This window comes from Miniopterus schreibersii (assembly GCF_964146895.1).
Source record: "Miniopterus schreibersii genome assembly, chromosome: 15".
Taxonomy (NCBI): domain Eukaryota; kingdom Metazoa; phylum Chordata; class Mammalia; order Chiroptera; family Miniopteridae; genus Miniopterus; species Miniopterus schreibersii.
In genome coordinates, this window is record NC_138115.1 from 9,922,857 (window position 1) to 9,942,244 (window position 19,388).

Sequence of the window (19,388 nt, forward strand, 5' to 3'; positions counted from 1 at the left end):
TGCGCATGCGGGGCTCTTAGTGACGTCATCACGGCGTTAACAAGGCTGCGGGAGCCGGAGGTGAGGGCGGCGCCGCTCTGGGAGCCCTGGGGCTGCCGGTTCAGGACCTGGGGAAACTGCGTTTGGCGGTAGCTCAACTTCAAGGCCGTTATAATGGGATGGGACCTGAGTGTGTGCAAAAGGCTTCAGAGAGGGAAGCTGACTTCTTAGAAGTTAGGATGTCACGATATGGATGTGAAGAAAAACTCCCAATAGTCCAGCGCTTTTGAGTGGACCTGGCGGTCAGTGAAAGCGCTTCACTTGAGGCGCTTCACCTGGTGCCCCTTGCTGGGCAGAGGAGCGGAGCCCTGCCCACTCGCAGTCAGACACCCAGGGGAACGGACGGTCCACGCCCTGAGTGTGCGCGTCTGTCGCTGCATCTACGCGGCTCGTCTCGCTCGTCGGGTCCGCTGTGCCGGCTGATAGGCCCGTTATCCTCACTGGGCAGAAGGGGTGACCGGCTTGGGCTTTTATCCAGGTCGCGGCTTGACGCCAGCAGGGCCTTTATGAAGTTTCCCATTGCCCTCAGGGCACACACTTGGGAGTCTCTCCTTCGTGCTGTAACGTGCATTCTTTTTTTCTTTTTTTTTTATAGTATTTTTTTAAAAAATATATCTTTATTGATTTCAGAGAGAGGAAAGGAGAGGGAGGGAGAGAGACAGAAACATCAATGATGAGAGAGTCATTGATGGAGCCCGCAACCCGGGCATGTGCCCTCACCGGAATCGAACCCTGGTCGCGTGGATCCCAGGTCGACGCGGTGGACGCTCAGCCGCTGAGCCACGCTCGGCCGGGCAACGTGCATTCTTAAATGTCCCTTTTCCCCTTGAAATACCTTTGTGAGGTGCGTGCTACCACCCTTAATTACAGGGAAAAACTGAGGCTCAAGAGAGGTAGAGTTGTCTTCTTCCTAAGGTTCGGGTTGGTAAAAGGCAAACAGCTGGGACTCCAACCCAGGGCTCTTTTATTCTTTTTCTCCCTAAATATCTACGTAAGACGCAGCTTGGGGACTGGCTCTTCTTGTTTCCTTCGCATGGAAAGCCCCTTTCCCGGATACTTGCATGGACTCAGTTCCTCTCCTTCAGTGCTGTTTCCTCAAAGAAGCATCCCCTGAACCTCCAGTGTAAGACCACAGCTCCACCTCCTCTCTGCCCTCCTCCTGCTGCTGTTTCTACACAACACAGCACCATTCCACATGTCTGTATTTTTCTTTCTTCTTATTGTTGACACTATTACAGATGTCCCCCTCCCCTCCCAGCTGCCTATCCCGGCCCAGCCCCTGCATATCTTATAGTCACTTGTTCATTTGTTTACCAGTGCACTCCTACAAAAATGTGAATGCCCTGAGAACAGGTATTTTTTTTTAGGAAATTGGGATCTTTATTTTTGCTTTCTTTATTTAAATTAAATCTATTGGGGTGACATTGGTTAATAATATTACATAGGTTTCAAGTGTACAATTCTATGATAACGTCATCTGTGTATTAGATTGTGAGTCCACCGCCCAAAGTGAAATCTTCCATCACCCTATATTTGATCCCCTTTACCACCCCAGCCCCCTTCCTTCTGGTAACCGCCATACTGCTGTCTGTGTCTTTCAGTTTTTGAAGAATAGGTATTTTCGTCTTCTATTTGCTGCTCTGTCCTCAGCAACTAGAATGGCCTGACATGTAAGTGCTCAGTAAATGTATTTTGAATGAATGGATGAAATCAATCCCCAATTGAAATTTCATCATAACATCAGAAAGGTCTTTCTTCAGGTCATAGGTCCTTTAACTTAACTGTTCCATATTTTTTTTTTAGTAAACATGAAAAATAGGCCCTTGATTGGTCCTGTGTTCTAGGAATGAAACAGAGGTTTCAAGGCATTCTTGTTCATCTTTTACTTACGTTTACATTTAAGGATGTTTCTTAAGTTGCTAACGGGTTGCATGAAATTGAGAACTGAAAGAATGCACATTAAATATTTGTATGTTGCTTAAAATAAACTTTGCTCACCTACCTGCCTTGGAAATTTTCATGCAGGTTTTAGGAGAATAGTAATTGAAATACCTCACAGACACTTAGAGGTTATCTACATAGACAGTGATAATTTTACTGCCTCCCAGAAAAGTACTTACTCTCTCCTTAGAGGTCTGTGGTGATAGCTCCCCTCCTCAGGTCATGACCCACAGCTGAGCCATTCTGTGAGGCACGGAACTAGGGAGGAAGACCCTCTGGATAGTGCAGACTATTACTGTACAGCTTCTGTATTGGGTAAATTTGGGTGTTTCCTGGGATGAGATATTCATGATCTACTTTGCAAATTATTGCAAACTTCTCAGTAATTCCTGGCCTGTAATGGGGGTTTCTGTAAATGTGTAGTGAAGTTAATTTTCCTAACCCTGGACTAGTTCTCTGCATCAGCTTGCTATTATTGTCCCCGTAGCCTCATTACTGAGGAAGTACTGGGTCATTTAGTCATAAATTCTATAAGGATATATTTATTAAAATTTGTAAGGTATAAAAATACAACCCTAGAGGATGACAGCTGACAACATAAAAATGACTAATATTTATTGGCTGTTTATTCTGTACTAGGCACTTTGCATGAATTCCTTTGCCTAATCCTCTAACAACCCTGTGAGCAAGGGTACTGAACTCCTATCTTACTATCCCCATTTTTATAGCTGAGAGAACTGAGGCTTAGAGAAATGGCTTAAGATCATACTGCTAGTAAATGAGCCCAAGTTTGTTTGGTGTTAGTAGTCAAGTAATTACAACTGTTATATTGAGAAAGTACAATTAAAAAGTATCACGCAGACTGTGTGGGTGCTAGAGAAAAAAGAGAGCCCTATGAGTTGGAATTGTCTAGACAGCAGTTTAGAAGACTGGGAGGTGGATTTTGAAACAGGGTGGGATTTGGAGGTCTGTTTTTGTAACCCGGTGCATCAGGGGGCAGGGCAGTTGAGCGAGAAGTCTTCTAAGTGAAGGAGGCAGCGTGCACCCAAGTGTGTGCATGAGACTACATCTGGGGTGAGGGCCAGTGGAAAGGAAGCATTGAGAAGAATGTTTTCTCATTTCCCCCAGTTTTGAAGATTTCGTTTCTGGTGTCAGAGATCTTTAAAATCAAGGTTTGACAGTAATGAGGAGTTATTGGAGAAGGTGAGACTGGTAGGTAGAGAACAGAAATGAAGACAGAGAAGGAAGGTTTGAGGATGAAAAAGGAAAGATAATCTTTAGAGAGGAAGAAATAAAAGAACTTCAGAATCTTTGACAATTTCAATGACTCCAAATTACTACCAATAAATTCTGTTATAGTTGAGAGTCTTTTCATAGTCTTTTTAGACTTCCTTTGGGTTTTCTCTGGGTAGACAATTACTAAGAAAATAAAAAACTCATGCTGGAAATGGAGTTAGTTTATCTTCCTGTTGCAGGAAATCCCAGAAGAAACTTGGTAAAGTGGCTCCAATTGCCTGTTCTTCTGCTTTTTTTCACTTTGAAATAAAATCATTAGAATGTTACCTTTTCCATAATTGTAGACTGTCCATTTTGCTATGAAAAAATATTCCACACTGAAAATATATCTGAAATGGTTTAAATTGGCCCTTGATGGGTTTTGACCAAAGAGAATTTACAACCAGATGCCTCTTTAGGATCTTTTGTCAATGAATCAGTTATCAATCTAGGTCCAATCAGATAAAACTCTGCAAAAGAGAAATATTATCACAGCCCTACTTACATTGTAGATATTCTTGGCTGAGAGAGCAAGGCCATACTGATAACCTGCTCAGTCCTAGAGATTTCCAGTGAGAATCTGCAAATGCCTTTCCTCCTTGAGAGAGCAAGTTAAAAACCTCACTGGTTCTAACAGTTGCTAGAGAAAGCATTAGCATTTTAAAATTGAAATCACACATGATAATTCTTAGCGAATCACTTGTATGTTGTATGCACAGTAAATATGTATGCTTTTTTACTTCCCAAATATCAGTAGTTTAAAGCTCACACATCCCTTTGTTTTAAACTGACACCCTTCTGTATGTAATTGATAAAGGCTTTTTTTTTTTTTTTGCAATCTTATCTCCTTGATTTCCCAGCAGCTCTCATTACATTCACTGGTCTCTCTATAACTCTTTAACTCAGTTTTTCTTAAAGTGAGAATTTTCTCTTTCATAGCCTTCCTGCCAGATTCTGTTTTCCTTCCCCCCCCCCCCCTTTTGCTCTTAGAGTCCTGTAATAACCTTATCATTAGTCCACTATTGAGTAAGTAATTAACAACCTTAAATGCACACTTGACTACTTGGTCAGCATTGTATTCTGCCAGCCTCATCTTTTTGTAATGCTCTGCTGAAGTGTGTATTGGAAACACTGAAGACTTTGCAGCAGCCGTTGTTATCATTATTGTTTGCTATACCCGTTATCATTATTTTTGCTATACCCATCTACTTGAAAACTTTTATGTAATTTTCTTTGAAAGAACAAGAATTGCAGTTTTACTGCATTGCAACTTTTTTTTGTCTCAGGATCTAATGATGTGTAAAAATGTTATTAGAAAAGGCTGTTGTGGTTTCATGCATTGGGGACAGATAATTTTTTTAACAATCCATATCCTTATATGAGAACAGCATGAAAAAATGTTTTACCTGACTTTCTTCTTAACTTTTCATGTGAATACATTTCTTCTTTTGCTAGAGCAAAAGGCCTTGTTTTCAAGTTATATTTTATTTTTCTCTTGAGCATCCCTTTGGTATTGTTTTTGAGCAATACCAAATGACTGTCTTAAATCAGAAGTTGAGCTATTGTACTGGTGGTTTATTCTTACAAACCTCAAGTTTGAATAAAAATGACACTTTTAACATGAGACTATCAAAATCTTTAGTTAAATATACATTTGGGATATGGCTAATTTCAATAATCATGTTTTGCAGAGGTAAAAAATGAATTTTTTAGTTATCTTCATATATGGATCTAAGAAAAATACAAAATGACGGCCACAGGAATAAACTGGAAATTAATTTTATTTTAAGTATTTCTTCAAGTCCAAATGTGTATTAGTTTGCTCATTGGCTTGTTTATACATTCAAAAATAATGTTTTCATTAAATTAAGTGTGACCTTCACTTTTTAGTCAACCTAAACTAACTCCAGCGGGTGGAAATGTTAATAGTACTTTGAAAAATTGGACTTCAGACAATTTTGTTGTCTGAAGAAAGTGGGGGTTAAACATGTTTGCTTATATGTTTAAATTTGAAGTAGAGTAGTGGAGGGGAAAAGAAATGGATTCATTTTAACTCTAGATGGCAGTTAAACACAGCTAACAAAGACCAACTTGTTTGAAATACAGAAACACAAAAACAGTAAAACACACACACACATTCTGTTCTACCATCCAGTTAAATTACATTCTCAAAATGAGGTCTTGGATTGGTATTACTAAACAAACATATATAAAATGTAATTACACAAAAGTGGAATAAATAGTGTAGGCCTGTAATTGCAAGGTTCTTTTTAGCTGGTAATATGGCATACACCTGTGCAATGGTTTATATTGCTCATATTTTATTTTGTCATTTTCACTAACATTTAATTCAGTGTAGTTTTATTTTATGTATAATTATTTACCAATATCAATTCAAACCATATGCCATTGGGAAAACTATTACATATTTAATCTCTTGAAAATTTTAAATATAAGCAAAGCCTGTTTTCATGAAGAAATGTTTTCTATACAAATCCACTCCAAAATCTGATATAGATATCCATGCATGTATATTTGAGATTGCTTTTACTTTACTTTGCTTGTACATTAAAAAAGATTTTTACATGTAAGCATTTAACTCATAGTGTTAGCTTGTTGCTTTTTAGGGTACCAAATTATGTTTCTGATAATATTTATAAGGAAAAGGAAAAGCTTGTCAGATCATACTATGTTCTTATCTCATGCTCTCAGGTGTTTGAATAGACTTTCTATAGACTTGTAGAGGGCAACTATCTCTCGTTTATTATTATTCTACATTGATGTGGTGTCTAGCAAATAAGACAAAAAGGACTTAAAGTATACCTAATTAGTCTCTTCTGATTTGTTAGGTGGCTTAGAAAAGGAAAGGATATGATAGTTTAAAAAAATTTTAAAATCCTTTGGAGAGGACTTACTTGATAGACTCTTTTTTTTCTTGTATTTAGCAATTTATGCCCTGAGTCTCTTTCCAAACAATGGATCATTGCATAGGCAGCAGCTGGTGCCCAGGGCAAAAGTCCTGCATGTGAGCACCCAGGCTGCTAATAGTCATTCCTTGGTGTCTGCTGGGATTTGTTCCAGGACCCTGGCAGATACCAAAATCTGCAGCTGCTCAAGTCCCTTCTATATGGTGTAAAATAATGCATGTAGTTGGCCCTCTGCAACCTCAGATTTCTAACCCTGGGTTGGAAATATTGTTTGTATCTGCGATTGGTTGAATCCTGGGAGGTGAAACCCATGGATACAGAGCCGACTGTTGTTCCAACCCCTGTAGGCCTCGCACAGTGGAGTTGTGCCTCTCAGCACAAAGGAGAGGTTCAGGGCAGCCTACTGGAAGGCAGACTTGGGATACCTCAGATCCTGGAACAAGCATTTACCTTTTGAGTCGGTGGAATAAATGTTGAGTAGGCTCTCCCAGAGTTGAAATCCCATTGTAGAGAGTTTCTGCATCCTTAGAGTTGTTCCCTAGACTCCAAACTCCTAATAGCAGGTGCTGGTTTGTGATAGGTCCTTGATAAGTGCCCATTGAATATAAGTTGGCAACAGGATAAATGCTTTGTTTTTTTCTTTTTAAAGCAGCGTAAAAACTGTCCCATGTTACTCAAAAACTGAAGTAAAAGAATTTATCCATTTATTTTAGAGAAGTTTCTACTAGAGTTTTATAATGATTAATGTACTTGCTGCTCATCCTCTAACAGATTGTTGCCTTGCATGAATACAAAGTTGCCAGAGCTGCTGATTTTTCAAGTGAAGACAGAAATTTGGATTTTCACATGAAATTTTCTGATTTTTCAGTGTTAGTAACTAATTCAAATAAAAAACAACAAAACAAAAAATATATATACCAGCAGACTGATGGTTCACAATCTTCAGTTGTACCACTCTCATGGGTTTTTTTTTGTTTTTTAGAACACAAAGTTTTCTTTAATTATTTTTTTGGGGGAAAGGACACCACACTTCTACCCAATTAAGAGAAGCATTTTTATCAGTACAGAGGTCTTTTTTTTTAAACACTTGTCATGCCATGAATTCATAGGGAGTGGGTTCCAGCAGCTCACAAAGTGAGCTTCCCTGGGTGGAGAAGGCTGGCGCTTCCCCTGAACCCAGGTATGTTTCTCTTTGGCTTCCTTCTTTGTCTGATCACTTTCCTTCACATGTTTCAGGAAGCTGCCTCGGCTCTTAGAGCACTTCATATGCTCAATACATACAGTAATTCTCTTGGCAAGAATCTTGGCCTTAACTTATTTGTTCACAACAATGCCCACTGCGTGCTGGGTGACATTGTAGACTCCTCCACTTTTGCCATGGGAACATTTGTGGGGCATTTCTTTTTGAACAGTGCCCATTCCCTTGGTGTCTACAGTATCACCTTTCTTGTAGATGCGCATGTATGTGGCCAAAGGAACAACTCCATGTTTTCTAAAAGGTCTAGAGAACATACAGCGAGCGCCTCTCTTTCCCTTTGTGTTGGTCATTTTGGCAAATTACTGGAAAATGGCGGTTCCGGCCGAAAGGAAGGCACCACTCTCATGCTTTAGTTCATTTTTTATAACATGGTACAGATTTGATTAATTAAATATTTTATTTATGGTTGCAATCCAATCATACTTTTATGAGGTTATACTTTAGTTATATTAAAATTAGATTTTGGATTCTACCTGAAAGTCTTTACTTTCATATCCACCATCAGTCCCTTGAGTAATATCTACAGATACTTGCTCCTATCTTCTGCATTTTGATCCTTCCTAATTTTATTCTTAAAGAATAATCTTAAATTAAGTTTTGGCAGTACCTTGCTATAGGTACAATGTGCCACTTATTTGGGGTCTAAAAATGCAAATACCAAAGTACTGTATGATACCCTCTTCATTAATTTTTCATCTACTTTTCTCCTTTCTGCAATCTTCTTTACAGTCAGAGTGATTTTTTTTCCAAAACATAAATCAGAACTTGTAACCCCTCCTCCTCAAACCCTGCAGTGTCTTCCCATTGCCATTAGAGTAAAATCCACACTCCTTTGCATGGCCCTGCCTGGTCAAGCACTGCTTGCCTCGCCCAACTCACCCTTACTAGGTTCCCCTCATCCCCTTTGGTCTTGCTCATGCACACTAAGCCCCTCCTATCTCAAGAAGTTTTGCATTTGATGTTTCCCTACTCTGGAGCGTCTTCCACAGAGCTTCCATATTCTTCACGTCATTCTCTGAGAGAGTCCTTTCTTGCCCACCTTATCAAAAATAATTTCTTTCACCATCACTTTCTATTTTTTCACATTATTTTTTATAGTACTTACCTCTACCTGGTATGTGTTTGCATGTGTGTGTATACATGTATACATACATATCTGCTATATTTGCTTGCTTTATCATCTTTCCCACTAAGATATAAATTTCATGAGGGCAGGAACCCTGTTTTTCTTGCTGTTTGCTGTATCCTTAATACCTAAAATAGCACCTAGCCCTATTCTGTAGAATAGAATTATAAAATAATAAGATCTAGGTAGATGCTATGACATTGAGTGGTAGAGAGACCTCAAATTTAGAAAGGGCTGCAGAGGCCAAGTTGGAAAGTTATAACTCAGGTACCTCAGTGCTGCACATTTGATATATGTGCCTATCATTGTAACCCATGACCCCAAATCGCTTTATTTCCAATTAAAATATTTTCGAATAAAAAATGGTATGGTAAACATGCTTTGTAGAACGACATTCATATAAATGACGTACTAAATTCATGGTACGATTTTGCATGTGGACTATACTGTAATAATATAAAAATATATTAGAAAGTTATTGTTTCTGAATCTACACTGTAATGTTAACACCCGAAGTTTGCAATATAACCCTGCAGATGTGTTTCATAGTAATAGTTCAAATTGCTATCAGATAATTAAGGATTCAGAGAAATAGAGTTAAATAATTATTTATATAGTATTTTCTTTGTTTTGTATAACCTTAGTGTATTGTAAGTTCTTGGTAGAGAAGTAATTCACAGTAGAGACAACAGAAAATATGTTAACTTGTTCAAGTATTTCAGCATTGTTAAAATCAAGGTTTTTCTTGGGTAGTTTTTTAAAAATGTTTTTATTTATTTTCAGAGAGAGAGGAAGGGAGAGGGATAGAAATAGAAACACTGCTGAAAGAGAAACTTCCTTGATCTACTGCCTCCTGCACACCCCCTACTGGGGATCAAGCCCGAAACCAGGGCATGTGCCCTGACAGGGAATCAAACCAGGGACATCTTGGTTCATAGGTCGACGCTCAACCACTGAGCCACACAGACTGGGCTTCAGTAGTTTTTAAAAAAAGTAATTTTGTTTTGCATGTGAACTTTTAATCTCTTTGCCCAAAATAATTTTTCTAAAAAGATGATTCAGAAGTATGACAATGGAACATTACATTATTTATTTTCCAAAGCTATATGATTTTATGGTTCAGATGAATTTCTGACAGCTGTTAAATACTTTCAAATTCCGTTTAAGATCACTATTTTGTTTCCATTGATAGTGTAAATATAGTCTGTTGAGAGTACTTACATGACTTTATGGGAAGTTCTGTGAAAAAACGCCTTATTTTATATGAATTTATTTCTCTGCCAACTTGGCTATATATAAATATACCCATATAAAATTTTCAGCTTAAGAGTAGACCGCTCTTAGCATACATAGGAAAAGAAATATAAAGTAGTAAACTCATCTTCCTATCCCAGACATAATAGAAATTTTAACCCAGTTGATGCTGTGAATAATCCTAAGAACTCTGACCTTTGCAACTGAAGAGCCCTGGAACTTGCACTGATATTAGCTAGAGAGGCAGTGTGGTGAAATGGTGATGTTGCCAAAATACAGTGCATGGGTTCTAGCTCCACATTTCCTACCCACAAACTCAGGCTCACCATTGACAAGAAAGGGAAAATATTACCTTCTTTCTTTCCTTCACAGGGTACTTGTGAGGGCCAAATAAAATAATGCATACAAAGTCATGTCAGAGTTGATATACACGGAGAAAAGTATGATTTTCACTTTTGAGCAGCATTAATGATAAAGTGATCTATTTTATTAGACTGTATTACACATAGTCTTGTTAAGTGTGGTAAGATCCTTATTATAAATTGTTTAACTTAGAACGTGGCTCTTCCTCATGGACTCAGTTTCCTTGGCAGCATGGCTCTGGTATTTTAGTTCTGGTTTATTCTGTGAATTTCCAGTTCATATCTTTTCAAAGATAGTGTTTTCTCGCATCTCTGAAATAATATGAGCTGACTAGACTGATAATTGCTAAGTTTATTTAGCATATGAATAAAGGTATTTATGCATTTATTTAACATGCAAATAAAGGTTAATTTTTGAAAGTAAATCTTACAAGAGTATCCTTAGCTTTCCTTTTTTTAATAGGCTTTGTGAACTAATGTCCCCAGACTTTTTAGACTCAAAAGAACTGTCTTCATTTTTCATTCTGAAACAAAAATTAATTCTCAAAAGTCACTGATAAGTAAATAATCTAAAGTGAATTTTAAAATGTTTTTAACCCCACAGAGTAGTTTCTCAGGAGAGTAGAATTAACAAATCTATTGGAATTTCAGGTATTGCTTGGAAGCACAAAATTATAATCCTATTGAATCCCCAGATGTATGAAAAAGATTTAGTTATTTCTAAGTGACTATTAAAAAGAGAGCTGTACTATTTGTATTTAAATCTTGTAATAATTTTTAGGGACACTTCTAAGAAAGAGTGAGCCTTATCTAAAGCTGTACAAGGAAATTCTTATCTATTTTTAAGAAGAGATATATGTTTTCAGGAAAATTGAAAAAAACTGGGCTCAGACAAATAGCCTGTTTTGTAATCTTTCATTGGCAGTAACATTATTAGTATAACTGTACCTTCAATGGCAGAGTAAAAACCAAACTCTCTAACTTGATATTTAAGATCTTCCATAGTATAGCTCTCATCTTTTCATCTAAATTTTTAAGATGAATATTTTGTTTATGTAGGACTTTCTACAACATTCACATAAACAGCATGGCTTTTATCACCTACTTCGTCGCTCAAAGTCTATCCACCTTTTAAGGTTCAACTGAAGTATCATTTCCTTCTTGAACTTTTGCTCTGAACTCCCATGGCACTTATTTATGTTCATAATACTAATCTATTTGGGACCTAATAATATACTGTCATATGTTGTTATATTCTTGATGCATGAGTATGTATGTGTGTGTATATAGAGACTATATATATATTTACGTTATTTCTGTCTTCTATAGGGCTTAGACTACAGAGATAGGCATATAAGTATGCTTAATAAATGTTAAAATGGTTATGATAGTTGCTTTCCCTAGTATAATAATTCTTGGTTGGAAGTCTAACTTAACATTTAAAGATGGACTGACCCCCAATCCACTCCTAGAAACTGGGGCATAGACTCTTTGAGCATGGGTACTCTCTATGCAGAACAATACTCTTATTTCTTATTTTTAAAAATTTATCTTTATAGTTGAAAGTGTTACAGATATCCCCACTTTTTTCCCCATTGATCCCCCAAACCCTGCATCCATACCCCCCAGGTCTTCACCACACTATTGTCTGTGTCCATGGGTTATACATATATGCATATAAGTTCTTTGATTAATCTCTTACCACCCACTTCCCCACCCCTGCCTTCCCACTGAGATTCATTAGTCTGCTCCATGCTTCTATGACTCTGGATCTGTTTTTGTTCCTCAGTCTATTTTGTTTATTAGATTCCGTATATGAGTGAGATCATGTAAAACTGAATCAAGAAGAATCAGAAAACCCGAATAGGCCAATAACAACTGATGAAATTGAAACAGTAATAAAGAAACTCCCAGCAAACAAAAGCCCTGGTCCGGATGGCTTCACAGGGGAGCTTTCTAATTCTTTGAGTTGTAGGATTGGATAGTTTACTAAAAATTTTTTTTGCTTTTTGAGATAGGCCTACAGCGCCATGAACTTCCCTCTCAGAACTGCTTCCGCTCTGTCCCATAGATTTTGGGTTGTGTGTTCATTTTCATTTGTTTCCAGGAAGTTTTTGATTTCTTTCTTGATCTTATTGGTAACAAATTCATTGTTTAATAACGTTATTTAGCCTCCATGTGTTTGAGTGTTTTTACTGTAGTTGATTTCTAATTTCATGCCCTTGTGATCTAGATGCTTGATATGATTTCAGTCTTCTTGAACTTGTAGAGACTGGTTTTGTGTCCTAATACATTGTCTCTCTTTGAGCATGACCCATGTGCACTTGAGAGGAATGTATATGCTGCAGCTTTGGGGTGAAATGTTCTGTAAATATCAATTAAATCCGTCTGCTCTAGTGTGTCATTTAGAGTCACTGTTTCTGTGTTGACTTTTTGTCTGGAAGATCTATCCAGTGAAATCAGTGGGGTGTTAAAGTCCACGACTATGACTGTATTGCTGTTGATCTCTCCCTTAAAGTCCTTAAGGTTATTATGGATAGGTCCTTACTTATTGCCATTTTAATTTTTTATGCCTATGATTCTTTCTCTCTTATTACAGCAGTCCCTTTAACATTCCTTGCAATGCTTCCATTTCTACTTCTAATTATAGCAGTCCGTTTAACATTTCCTGCAATGCTGGTTTGGTGGTGATAAACTCCTTTAGCCTTTTTTTGTCTGGGAAGCTCTTTATTTCACCATCTATTTTGAATGATAGCCTTGCTGGATAGAGTAGTCTTGGTTTCAGGTCCTTGTTTTGCATTACCTTGAATACTTCATGCCATTCCTTTCTGGCCTGTAGAGTTTCTGATGAGAAATCAACTGACAGCCTGATGGGAGCTCCTTTGTAGTTAACAGATTGCCTTTAAGATTCTCTGTCTTGAATTTTTGGCATTTTAATTATGATGTGTCCGTGTGTGGGCCTCTTTGGATTCTTCTTGCTTGGGACTCTCTGTGCCTCCTGAACTTGAGTGACTTTTTCCTTGACCAGGTTAGGGAAGTGTTCTGTCATTATTTCTTCAATCAGATTCTCTAACCCTTGCTTACTTTCGACCTCTTCTGGCACTCCTATGATGTGAATATTATTATGTTTCATGTTGTCCCACAGTTCCCTTAGACTGTCCTCCTGTTTTTTAATTGTTTTTTCTTTTTTGATCTCTGATTGAGTGATTTTTCTACCCTGTCTTCTAATTTGCTGATCTGATCTTCAGCTTCCTGCAATCTTCCTTTTATTCTTTCCAATGTATTCTTTATTTCTGCTACATCATTCTTCATTTCTGACTGGTCATTTTTCATAGTTTCCATATCTTTCTTCATGCTGTTGAGCATCCTTACAGTCAGTGTTCTGAACTCTATATCTGATAGATTGCTTATCTCCATTTCATTTAGCTCTTTTTCTGGGGACTTCTCTTGTTCTTTCATTTAGGGCTTGTTTTTTTGTCTCCCCATTTTGGCTGCCTGTTTGGGTTTGTTTCTATGTATTAGGTAGGCCTGCTAGGACTCTCAGTCTTTTTGGAAGGTCTCTGTCGCAGGCCAGTGTTAGACATTGTTTGTGACTGGCCTTGAGTACTCTGTTTGGAGCTATCAACAACCCACGGCTTGAGGTCCCTTCTGTTGGGACTGGGTGCATTTGGACAGGACCAAGATGTACACTAAAGTCTGCTTTTCCAAGGCCTGGGTCCAGAAGAAGATCAGGCAAAGACACAAAGCACTCTGAGTTCGGCCTCTGCCTGCAGGCTCATTAGTCTGATTCTCTTAATGAGCCCCAGGCTGTAGAAACTCCACAGGGTAGGGAGAGTGGTTTTCCATCAGAGTGGGGCAATTGCTTCCCCCTCAGGCAAAAGCTGCTTGGAAGGTAAATGTCTGCCTGAGAATGATGTCCTCTGCAGTATGGAGGAATGACTCAGCACAGGAATCCAGAGGGATGCCCCTCTGAGCTCTACCTCCAGAGCCTACAACCCTAGATGCTCCTCACACAACTCCAGTCCACTCTGCCCTCCCTCTGCTGGAGTCCATGGTGAGTGTCTGCACACGAAACTCTGTGTGTTGGCTTTTTAAGAGGGTGCTTGCATTTCCAGCCATCTCTCCCTGGCAGACAGAAACCCAGCTGCTTTTCACAGCCAGATGTTATATGGGCACCTTTCTCAGTTCTGGTGCTGGGGTTTAGGCCCCGGAGTCCTAAGAGGCAGTCCCCCAAAGCTTAGATCTCCCCCCATACCTTCAGCTGCTGGCTGTGGGAGCCCAGCCAGCCCTTGCGCCTCCACACTTCCTACCGGTCTCTAAGCGGTCTTCACTTTTTCTCCTTGGTCATGAGGATGCTCTCCAGCTCGTCTTCAGTTGCAGTTGATTATTCAGGATGGTTTTTCTATATTTTAGTTGTAATTCCAGTTTGGTCCCAGGAGAGTGTCAGTTTAGCTTCCACTCAGTCCGCCGCCATCTATAATCTCTCATCTTATGGTTTCTGACCAGAAGTTGGCTTTAATTCTTATCTTTCTCCCTTTTAGGTATGTGTGTGTTGTGTTTCTTCTTTAACTTTGGTTTTCAGCAATTTGAATGGGATATGCCTAGGTGTGATTGTGGCTTTTTTGGTGTGTGTATTTTTTTATTCATCCTTGTTCTCTATGCCATTAGGATCTGTGGTTTGCTGTTACTAATACTGGAAAATCTTGGCGTTTATTTCCTGAAATATTTTTTCTTTTTTGTCTCTTTTCCTTCTGGAATTCCAATAATATATATGTAATATTATTTGGTATTGTCCACAGCACCTAGATTCTTTTTGTAGTGTTTTTTTATTCTTTTTCTCTTTACATGTCATTTGGGATCACATCTATTTACCTGTCTTCAAGTTCAGTGATTCTAATAAGTATATTACATTGTGGTTTTAGTTGCATATACTTAATGACTAACGATACCAAGCAATTTTTAATGTATTTACTTGCCATCTGTGTATTTTCTTTGAAGAAGTACCTGTTCAGCTATTTTGCCTATGTTTAAAGTTGGATTGATTCTTATTATCAAGTGGCAGGAAATAAACAGAAACCAAGAAAGCCAGGCTTTTAGCTTGACTAACTGAGTAGATGCTATTGCTATTTATTTAGACGGCAGAAGACTGAGAAAGGAGTAGGGAAAAATCAGAGTTGCTTTTATCATGTTAAGTTTGGGATCCTTATTAGGCATACAAATGGAGATGTTAAATATTCAATTGGGTATTAACCTGGAGTTCAGGTATATAGGTTGGGATTAGAGATATACAGAGGTAGTTATTGGCATATAAAAATATTTAACTCCCTGGGATTGGGTGGAATGACAAAGACTGTAAATGGAGAGAAAAGGAGCTACTTTAACAGAAGCCTGGGGCATGGCAGCATTTAGAGATTGTAGATAGGAAGTGAATCCAACAATGGAGACTTGAAAAACAGCAGATATTGCGTAGGAAAAAAAAATCCTGCCTTCAAACCCTGAGTAGTTTTCACTTTCTGGAAGTACCTAAGGGAGCCACAGTTCCGAAACCCCTAGTGGTTCTCAGAACCTTCTTTATCAGTGAGGTAAGAGAAACAAAGCAAGAAAAATCACAGAGAGAAAGAGATGTTTCAACTCTTAGACCTGACCACTTTATCTCTCATCCCCCATTACTCTCTGTTCCCCTCTCTGGTTTGGTTTTCTTCTTTGCCTTTTTACCTAACACTATATTAAATATTATTTATGTATTTGTTGTCTATCAGCTGTAAGTTCCATGAGGCCCAGGACTTTCTTTTGTAAACTACTTTATCTATTCCTAGCACCTAGAACACCTCCTAGTACATAGTAGTTGGTGTGTAAATATTTGTTTTTCTCTGAAAGCAGAAGGTGGTATGGTCAATTGCTAACAAATTAGTGGAGTTGAGGGTGAAGAACAAGGTATTTGGAGAACTTGATAAGAACTATGGATGATGATGGATGATGATGGAACCCCAACTTAAACTGGTTGAGAGAATGGAAGAAAGGAATGGATCTTGTGACTATAGACAACTCTTATCAAAAAGTGTTATGGTCAGAGTGAAACACCAAAATGAGATGGCAGTCAAAGGAGTCTTGGTATCAAGAGATTTTTCTAAGTTGGTGGTAATAGAGCATATTTATATATGAAAATGAATGATTCAGTAGAGAAAGATAAGTGTCTGATTCAAGTGAGAGGAGGGCTAATTACACAAATGAAGCCCTTGGGAGGACAAGAAGACATGGGCCACCTATAATTAATGGGAGATAGAATGATTGGCCTTATGTAGGAGCGAGGACACTTCAGCTGTAACAAGGGGGAAGTAAAGATTGTGAGTTTCAGATGCAGGGAAGTTGATAAAATTTTAGTTGACTTTTGCCTGAATTGTTGGGATAGGGCAACCCCAAGTCTGTTTTTTTATGAAAACACTTTACCCAGTTATCACAGAAGGTATCATAGTAAACCATAAAGTTCTAGAGACCATCTATATTCCTATTTTGAGTGTTTTTACAGTGTACAAAACCATGCCTTCCATTGGGGTTTATGTTTAATAGAAAAAGTGATAGGGATGCTAAGAATAGACTGCAGCCACTGGCAGCAGAGTAACCATAATTCACTTTCTCTGATGCATACTCTTTTGAGATGTGGGTTACCTATGAATCTAACCTAGAAACATTTTATAGCACTGAACAAAAGAGGAGCTCTTGAAAGAGGTGAGGGTGAGGTTAGCTACTACAGCATTTTATATTTTGCTCAGTTTTTGGAATTATTATTTTATTTTATTGATTTTAGAGAGAGGATGGGAGAGAGAGAGAAAATCGATTGGTTGCCTCCCACATACACACCCTGATGGGATTGAACCTGCAACCTAGGTATATACCCTGACTCGGAATCGAACGTACCACCTTTTGGTGTATGGGATGATGTTCCAGCCAGCTGAGCCACACCAGCCAGGGCGTCAATGTTCAGAATTTGAGGAGATATTTAGGCCTAAATCCTTTTGAGAATAGCAAGGACTCCTTATCATTTTTTTTAAAGTCTGGGAGAATTTTTAAAAGCCAAGGGATGATTTTGGAACTATATAGCCTGGGTGATCGCATGCATGTACCCACATGAGGAATTTAAGAAGTAAGACAAGCCCAGCTGGGCATAGCTCAGTGGTTGAGCATCGACCTAGGATCCAGGAGATAGTGGTTTGATTCCTGGTCAGGGCACATGCCTGGGTTTTGGGCTCGATCCTCATCAGGGACCGTGCAGGAGGCAGCCGATCAATGACTCTCTCATCATTAATGTTTCTCTCTCTCTCTCGCCCCCCCATTCCTTTCCTCTCTCTGAAATCAATAAAGATATATTTAAAAACAACAACAAAAAAACAAAGAAGTAAGACTAAGAGAAGAAATAGGACATGCCTTATGTTGTGGAGACTGTCTGATTATTAGTATGGGGAAAGCTTAAAGTAAAGAATACCATGCAGCCTGCTGGGATGTTCTGACAGAATCCAGTTTACATGTTCTTAAGCAATGTGAGAATTTTGTGTTAACAAAAGGCGTATTAATAAGCAATAGTAATGATACGTTCCATTTAAGTGCACATAATTATTGTCCATCTTTCCATGAAAAATTATTTTTTATATCTAGTATTCTATTACAATAGCCCATCCTGTATTATTTCTTAAATAATCAAGTTTGAAATGTTTATAGGATTCATGAGTCATGAATATGTTAAATATTGGAATATATATTTTAATTTATTGTTAAAATACCATGAGCTCTAAGATAATTAGCTGTAATTTATTTATTCTAATTTATTTATTTCTCTCTTCAACAATCAGTAAAGCTTTGGCAGAGGGAACAGATGATCTTCATGTAGTGAGATGCTCTGAAATAATGTACGTTACGGGCTTTAAGAAGAAGGAATGTTTCTAAATAGGGCATCTCTTCACAGTACGGCAGTGAGTAGCTGAAGAGGCCAAGTAGGCCTAGGGCAAGAGAAGCTGATGGTTGATGATGACAGATACTGAAAGCAGTGAGATGATACAGGAGATAGAAACTGAGGAAAATGAATTGTCACTGTTTATATTAGTTTATAGGGCTTGGGGGTTGAGATAGGGCAATGTAGCTAGCAATAGAAACAAAATTCATCTTTTTCACAGTACTATACAATATCCTGTACTTGGTCTTTGACATTAGTAAATACTTTTCTGAAATTATGATTTCTTTTTAAAAAAACAAAACCTTTCTTGGAATGCACTGAGATATTTGAACCATTAGAAGAGAAATATGGAAGTTTTGGGGCACCGTGTATGTGTGTCCGTTCCATGCTTCTGCCACTCTTGTTTCTGGACAGTAGGAATATGGATTGCTCTGTGTCCACCTTCACCCCAGTCGCCTGCCTTGGGTCTAACTTGGTGCAGTGAGCTTCCTCATCGGTGAAGGAAATATCTCAGTATTACTGTTTAATTGGGCAAGCTAAGATAGTTGACTTTTTGTTTCATGATTGACAAGAGGTCTGCTAAGAACTGAATAACAAACAAGATTATAGGATAGTTATAATGGTAACAGAGACTCCTGAGCTTTGCTTGCATCTTCTCTCACCCCTCACTGTGCTCCTCCCAGAGGTAAACATTTATTTCTCCACTTTCTAGACAATGAAAGTCGCACACCGAGCAGTGAGGCAACTTGCCCCAAATCACCCAGTAAAATACTGGGCAATTCTGCCCCAAATGGCAGAACTGACTGGAACCCATGGCTTCTGACCCCATAGCCCTCATTTTTGAACATTTTTTTCACTTTGGGAAAATGCTTTCTGCATTCCAGTAACAAATTTAATGCAGAATAAACATAGGTTTGTTAGCACAGTCTATGGTTAGGCAACATCGATGGTTACAGGTTTTACTTGTTTGCTCACACTGGTGAACAATCTCTTTTATTCCTTCCCTAAAAATCATCTTGACTATTGTGTCAATTAAATATCTTTGTATAAATTGAAGAACTAATTTTTAAGATTAAATTGTAATCTTTGCCTCATCTGACTTGAAATGCCTCCACCAACCCGTTCACATTCTGTACAGAGTATAACTAACATGTGGCCTGTGTTAGACATTTAACAAATGCTTATGGAATGAATTCTAATGAAATGCTCAAGATAACTACTGTTTAGAATGCTCTCCTGAGCTCTGCAAGGCCTACTGGCT

At 38.3% G+C, this 19,388-nt stretch overlaps 1 pseudogene across 1 annotated transcript; it reads right to left on the minus strand.

Moving 5' to 3' along the window:
• Positions 1 to 7,272: 7,272 nt before the first annotated feature.
• LOC308567740 (large ribosomal subunit protein eL21 pseudogene) lies at positions 7,273 to 7,730 on the minus strand (annotated as a pseudogene). Its single transcript has one exon. The product of its transcript is annotated as a large ribosomal subunit protein eL21 pseudogene (transcript).
• Between the last annotated feature and the right edge of the window lie 11,658 nt (positions 7,731 to 19,388).